This window comes from Clupea harengus, chromosome 22 (genome assembly GCF_900700415.2).
Source record: "Clupea harengus chromosome 22, Ch_v2.0.2, whole genome shotgun sequence".
Classification (NCBI taxonomy): Eukaryota; Metazoa; Chordata; class Actinopteri; order Clupeiformes; family Clupeidae; genus Clupea; species Clupea harengus.
The window spans coordinates 24962467-24969558 of record NC_045173.1 but is presented as its reverse complement, the minus strand read 5'-3'; the positions used below and the strand labels follow the sequence as shown (position 1 = coordinate 24969558).

Genomic DNA, 7092 nt, shown 5'->3' with positions numbered 1-7092 from the left:
TTGAGGTAAACAGACACAGGCCTATCTCTATATCTCTACACTAGAGACTCTGCACTTTAGATTAATTCAGATAGAGAAAGAAAAACAATTGGACCTACTGTAGTAAGAGAAGAGAATAGTGAGAGAGGTGGGAGAGAGGTTGATGATGGGGAGAACAGGAAGGAAAAGAGATTCATAGACAAAGCGAGAGAGAGAGAGAGAGAGAGAGAGAGAGAGAGAGAGCGAGCCAGAGAGAATAAAATAGTGTGAGAGAGGACTGTGGAGGAGAAGAGTGGAGTATAGGTGAATTGCAGAGGAGAGGAGAACATTTTTTTCCTTTTTCTGTTTCCTTCGTCTAGCTGCATCCAGCTGTTCTGCACTTGCAAATATGATCTGTTCTGTTTAATGGATCAGCAACTTCTTCGTTTCAGCAGGAACATCAGATGGGCTTTTTCATTTTTGCAACTAACATATTGATAATAACACCTTAGGGATGTGCAGCCAGGCATGATGAGAGGCTTTTTGAGTTGCATGTGGCTCTGAGGCACTATTTGAGATATATGTGTGTGTTTGTGTGTGTGTGTGTGTGTGTGTGTGTGTGTGTGTGTGTGTGTGTGTGTGTGTGTGTGTGTGTGTGTGTGTTTGTGTGTGTGTGTGTGTGTGTGTGTGTGTGGTGTGTGTGTTGTGTGTGTGTGTGTGTGTGTTTCAGGGTGACGGTTGTGTGAGACAAACTCTGTTATACACTGAAAAAACACACAAGCACACACCCAGATCGTGTCACCTTCCTCAGCAAAGAGGGGAAGAGACAGAGGGATGTAGGGAGATGGAGGGAGAGACACACACACAGACACCCCAACACACACACACACACACACACACACACACACACACACACACACACACACACACACACACACACACACACACTACAGGTGACAGGTCTGTTTCACACTCTTGCCTCTGGGGAGTGTTAGGAGGGAGGGACTTCGGGCTGATAAATCCTGAAGGTGTGTATCATCGCCTTGCACGCTCCTGGGAGCTCTATAGCTCAAATTCACACCCTACCCTTCATGCCCCCCCCTCTTCTCCACCACTGCCTGCCTGCCTGTCAGAAGGCACCCATCGAACACATGCTGAGTAAATCTCTGCTCGCTCTTACGTTTTCTGCTAGGGCTTCAATAAAAGGAGCGATGTTTTTCTTTATAGCAGTCTTTGAGAAGAACAAATAGTCAAAAAGTGCACAGACACATGAACAGAGACATAAGAAGGGACAGACACACACACACACACACACACACACACACACACACAAACACACACACACACACACACACACACACACACACACACACAAACACACAAACACACACACACACACACACACATAAGAAGGGACATAAGAAGGGACAGAGACACACACACACACACACACACACACACACCAAAAGGGACAGAGACATAAGAAGGGACATAAGAAGGGACATAAGAAGGGACAGAGACAGACAGACACACACACACACACACACACACACACACACACACACACCACACACACACATAAGAAGGACATAAGAAGGGACATAAGAAGGGACAGAGACGGAGACATAAGAAGACACACACACACACACACACACACACACACACACACACACACACACACACACACACACACACACACACACACACACACATAAGAAGGGACAGAGACGGACACATATACGGTGCCAAGTGATATAGAGATTGATTGATTTGGTTCAGAGGAGGTGATCTATGGGGTAGATGACATAGAGGGCAGCTGGTTAATGCTAATTAACCAAATTAGGAGGTCACGCTCCTCAAGGACGATTGATTGGAATTGTGGTTCCCATAAAACCAGAGGTTTAATGCAGCGATCATGAATCCAGAGGTACCATCTCCATCGTCTGTCATTTCCACAACCTGGCTCGCAAGGCCATGGCAAAGATGGGAGACACACCATATTCCGCTGCTTCAAACAAAGTGATATATATATATATCAAAGAGCTGAGGTTAAGCAAACACATAACTGAGGCAGAAGAGGTACAGTCAGTGGAAGCAGGCGCGTAAGGGTGTGCATGAGGGTGACAATGCTGAGTGGGTGTTGTAGGATGCATAAAAGGAAACAAACAAAGCCAAAGGAATCAAACGACAAATGTCCAGAGGCTAACCATCCTCTACAAGAAAAGAGCTAAGAGGCCAGCTGCAGCAGAGAAGGAGTGAGAGCCATCGTGTGTGTGTGTGTGTGTGTGTGTGTGTGTGTGTGTGTGTGTGTGTGTGTGTGTGTGTGTGTGTGTGTGTGCGAGGCCAAGCCCTGGATGGGAGTACAGGAACACTACAGAGAAAAAGGAGAACTGTTAACAAAACCCAACGACACCCTGCCTCAGACCAAAGACACAGGACTGGCACGCAGGGAAGGGCAGGGGTTCCAACATCTGCTCGATGAAAAACTACTCGTAAATCTTTTCAAAGGTGTAATGGCAGCAGATCCAATGTCTGTGTCATCTTTTGAAGCACTCGGGGAAAGTATTGAACGCGTGCAAAAGCTTAAAAGTTGAAATGTCTTTATCTTCTTAAAGCTTCAGGTATCCATGTACATACATAAATAAATGATTCTTGTATATCTGTCTTACTTCACAATTAAGCTAGCACGGTCAAAAAAAACTGTGAACCTCCGTGCTTCTCCGTTCCTTCTAACTTAACGTGTTCTCTTCACGTGGTCAAACCAACGTGTCAAAATAAGAGTCGACTCTACTTTACAGAGATATTCAGTATAATAACAAGTTAATACAAAATAATATTATTCCAGAAATAATACACCTCTTATTTATGGCTCTAACACAAAGGTTTCATGAATGAGGCCCAGGGACTACGACGAACTCTAACGTTCCCTGAGCAGTGCTGATGAAATCCCTATAGGGAAGAATGGAATATGAGTGTAAGAAAGACAATGAAAAGCTTCTGAAGCTGCTGATGTAGCTCATAACCCACTCCACCATGTCCGCAGTGTGTGAGTGTGTGTGTGTGTGTATGTGTGTGTGTGTATTATCCTAACACACACAGGAATTGACCCATCCCATCGTTAGCTGCGCTAATGGAGATCACTGGAGACAGTTGGCTAGCCCTTCACGTTACAGTGCTCCATTTCCAGTGCATTAACCTCTGTAAATGTGGCATAATGGCCATTAATACGCACACACACACACACACACACACACACACATAGTCACATACATACATGGGTCATGGGTCTCTGTCAGAAACGTCCTGCATTGTCTAACCCTGTCTCTGGCACTGTGCTGTTTCAACAGGAGCTGCAGATGATGTCACTGTAATGTTTTAAAAGGAGAGTTCACCCAAAAGGATAGTTCTAAGAGGAGAGTTCACCTGGTTAAAATGAACCTTCTGCTATTATTGACTTAATCTCGAGCCACCTGCCACCCATACATGGTTCAGTTGTCATAACAACGATCTGAGTGAGTTGGTGACCACACAGAACCGGCCATCAGTCAGATCCACAGCACATAAAGAACAAATACCCCCGCTCTCCGAACCCTTTTGTGTTTTTCCGTTGATAATTACAAACCCAATGTGCAGCACAGCGTGACGGTTGTAGAGCAGAGCCAGTCCCTGTGACCAGAGAGGACTTACTTGCCACCATTGATCTGCATAGGAATAAAAAAAAGAGCTAGGCTTCATATAAATATACACTATACCATCTCATTTATCTCCTGTTCTACAGACAAAAGGAAACCTAACATGGAGGTTCCACTGAACCCCGTGAAAATAGTAGGTAATGAGCAGATTACGATTTCTATTTCTAGGGGGTGAACAGTCCCATCTGACATGGGAGTGTATCCATGTTCCTAGGGTTCTATGTTCCCCCTGTTCAACATTCTGTTAACATTAAACATTAACCCTCCTATTGTGTTCAGAGACGTTTGACCGTTTCAAGTTAAAATTAAAATGTAATGGAAAATGGAATAAAATGTAAAATTAAAATGTAATGGAAATAATGTTTTTGTTATTGGAACAATGATATAAAACAGCTCTATAAACGAAACAAGAGCCCATATATTAAGCGAATACAAAGCTGGGGAACATATTTTGTCAGGTTCCCATTATGTGCTATGTAGAGCTGGGGAACATAGGACCCTTTCTCATGTTCTGCACCCCGTTCAATAATCCCGTATAAGAATCGCATCTGTCCCCCGACCGATTCGGGCCCAGTTTGGGCTCGATCCTCTTTAGAGTCAGGGGCTGTCAAAGGCCCGGTCTGGTCCGGCCCATGCTTCTCTCCTATCAGAGCTTGTTTTAGCACACCGTGAGGCGTCCCCATCCATCTCAATTGGACCTGTCATGTCTAACGAGACTCTGGTAGCTACTTGCTGTACATGACAGCAGTTGCACATAATCAGCCCTAACAACTGCGCGTAGCAGCTGTACCTTTATGCAGCCTGACAGTCGAGTTGAGTCAAATTCCCCTAGACTGGTCTCTTTTTTGGTGTGTGTGTGAGTGTGAGTGTGAGTGCGAGTGTGTGTGTGTGTGTGTGTGTGTGTTGTGTGTGTGTGTGTGTCTTGTGGTGTGTGTGTGTGTGTGTGTGCGTGCATGTGACAGAAAGACAGATACTGTGTGTGTGAGAGAGTGAGAGAAAGATAGAGAGTGACTCTGCATGTGTGTGTGTGTGTGTTTATATGTGTGTTGAGAAGGAGCTAGCATAGGGGAGCTTTAGCACCGTGTGTCCAGTCCAGGTTGTGTGTGTGTGTGTGTGTGTGTGTGTGTGTGTGGTGTGTGTGTGTGTGTGTGTGTGTGTGTTTATATGTGTGTTGAGAAGGAGCTAGCATAGGGGAGCTTTAGCACCGTGTGTCCAGTCCAGGTTGTGTGTGTGTGTGTGTGTGTGTGTGTGTGTGTGTGTGTGTGTGTGTGTTATATGTGTGTTGAGAAGGAGCTAGCATAGGGGAGCTTTAGCACCGTGTGTCCAGTCCAGGTTGTGTGTGTGTGTGTGTGTGTGTGTGTGTGTGTGTGGTGTGTGTGTTTATATGTGTGTTGAGAAGGAGCTAGCATAGGGGAGCTTTAGCACCGTGTGTCCAGTCCAGGTTGTGTGTGTGTGTGTGTGTGTGTGTGTGTGTGTGTGTGTGTGTTTATATGTGTGTTGAGAAGGAGCTAGCATAGGGGCTTTAGCACCGTGTGTCCAGTCCAGGGTGTGTGTGTGTGTGTGTGTGTGTGTGTGTGTGTGTTGTGTGTTTATATGTGTGTTGAGAAGGAGCTAGCATAGGGGAGCTTTAGCACCGTGTGTCCAGTCCAGGTTGTGTGTGTGTGTGTGTGTGTGTGTGTGTGTGTGTGTGTGTGTTTATATGTGTGTTGAGAAGGAGCTAGCATAGGGGAGCTTTAGCACCGTGTGTCCAGTCCAGGTTGTGTGTGTGTGTGTGTGTGTGTGTGTGTGTGTGTGTGTGTGTGTGTGTTGAGAAGGAGCTAGCATAGGGGAGCTTTAGCACCGTGTGTCCAGTCCAGGTTGTGTGTGTGTGTGTGTGTGTGTGTGTGTGTGTGTGTGTGTTTTATGTGTGTTGAGAAGGAGCTAGCATAGGGGAGCTTTAGCACCGTGTGTCCAGTCCAGGTTGTGTGTGTGTGTGTGTGTGTGTGTGTGTGTGTGTGTTTATATGTGTGTTGAGAAGGAGCTAGCATAGGGGAGCTTTAGCACCGTGTGTCCAGTCCAGGTTGTGTGTGTGTGTGTGTGTGTGTGTGTGTGTGTGTGTGTGTGTTTATATGTGTGTTGAGAAGGAGCTAGCATAGGGGAGCTTTAGCACCGTGTGCCTCCCATGAAAGTAAGGTCCAGGTTGTGTGTGTGTTTTTTTTTTTTTGTAACACAGCGAACCTGACCTCTATTCCTCATTGCTGTCTCCTTGACTGCATTGGGGGGGGGGGGGGACTCATTGAAATGCAGCCAGTAGGTAAAAATAACCACAGGCTAGCAGCCGATGTGCGAGAGTGAGAGCGTCAGGTTCTCTCACGTCGCCACGGCAGCCTCGCTCCATGCCAGCCTCGGTGTGACAGGGTCGCTGAGTCGCATCCTGCCACGCCGCAGTTTGTGTCTCCGCATCAAAGTCAAACCAAAAACCCACTCAGAGTACAAAAAGCATGAAAAAGGCTAAGGGGAAACTCAAGACATTCTTGGCTAATCTTTTGGCTATCATGGACGGGAACTAGACGCTTTTTAGGGCACTGTGTGGTTTCTATGGTTTCATACTATCTGCGTGTAAATAGGAGACGGTTTTACGCGTATTTATTTTGAGGGGCTCTCAGGATTATTTCTTGTCATGCTATCTCATAGAGTGCTCCTCAGGTCACACCAGGCAAAACATGCGGTTAATGGGCACTTATGTGGCAGGTAACACATCTATGTACTTTGCATTTGTGTTGGCTCTCCGGTAAAGAGAATGGTTACTGGGCATGCAAGTCACGCGTAGAGAGTGATTTCATTATACGCATGAAATGTACTTCACTGTCAACAGCTGTTGATGATTTTCTTATGAATTTCAGCCCTAATTTTGGTTTTTCTTATCTCTCTTTCTCTTCAGGCAACATCCGCAACACAGAGAAGCTGAGCTATGACAACCAGCAGCACTACAAGATCATGGTCACTGCCTTCGACTGCGGCCAGATGAAGGCAACAGAGAACGTGCCCGTGCACATCGAGGTCAAGCCCGTCTGCAAGCCCGGGTGGCAAGGTCAGTCGCGCCACCATCTGTAGCCACAGTAACACTGACCGGCCTCTCACGTTATAGATCAGTTACTCTTGGCTCCACGTAGCAGGTCTCTCTGAGAAGCGGGGCGCTAACTGGTCGACTCTTTGATCCTGCAGCCAGGTCATTTATCTTCTGCGGCAGACACTTTTAGTGATCTTAAACAGAGAGATCGATATCTGTGAGCTGTCTCTTCTCCAAGGGGTCCCTCTCAAGTCTTTTTTTTTTTTCATCTCTCAATTTTTTTTTTTTTTTTTTTTTACTTTGCGGTCAGCAATCGCTCGCTCATCACATGGGCTGTACCTGGACAAGCCTGTACATATTTTGCATTAGATGCATTGAATCAGCAGCACAATG

The 7092-nt window shown here is 46.1% G+C and overlaps 1 protein-coding gene across 1 annotated transcript in view; it reads left to right on the top strand.

Moving 5' to 3' along the window:
- LOC116218317 (calsyntenin-2-like) overlaps positions 1-6685 on the top strand; it is a 156438-nt gene extending 149753 nt beyond the window's left edge. Inside the window, exon 5 of the mRNA XM_031559365.2 lies at positions 6571-6685. The gene's annotated coding sequence lies outside the window, so the exon portion shown is untranslated. The remainder of the gene's footprint in view (positions 1-6570) is intronic.
- The last annotated feature ends 407 nt before the right edge of the window (positions 6686-7092 follow it).